Source organism: Limulus polyphemus, unplaced genomic scaffold (assembly GCF_000517525.1).
Source record: "Limulus polyphemus unplaced genomic scaffold, Limulus_polyphemus-2.1.2 Scaffold2694, whole genome shotgun sequence".
Taxonomy (NCBI): domain Eukaryota; kingdom Metazoa; phylum Arthropoda; class Merostomata; order Xiphosura; family Limulidae; genus Limulus; species Limulus polyphemus.
This window is the reverse complement of record NW_013668304.1, coordinates 104,662-104,898: the sequence shown is the minus strand read 5'-3', so window position 1 is coordinate 104,898 and position 237 is coordinate 104,662.

The following is a 237-nucleotide window of genomic DNA, read 5'->3' as shown; positions in this document are numbered from 1 at the left end:
GTTCAATTACACACTCTCTGACTGCAGTTCAATTACTCACTACTACACTGTTCCGTCACGTTGTGACCATCTTATATACCGGACTACCCCCAATCTAGTAATCTCCCGACAATTCACGAAGGTTCGAGAAAGAAGTAGCGTGATACTAGTCACGTGACCTCGCTGACGCAACACTGCCCCCTCCTTAGTATTGTTCGTCCTTAACAATAGCCACTTACATTAAACCAATAACAATTA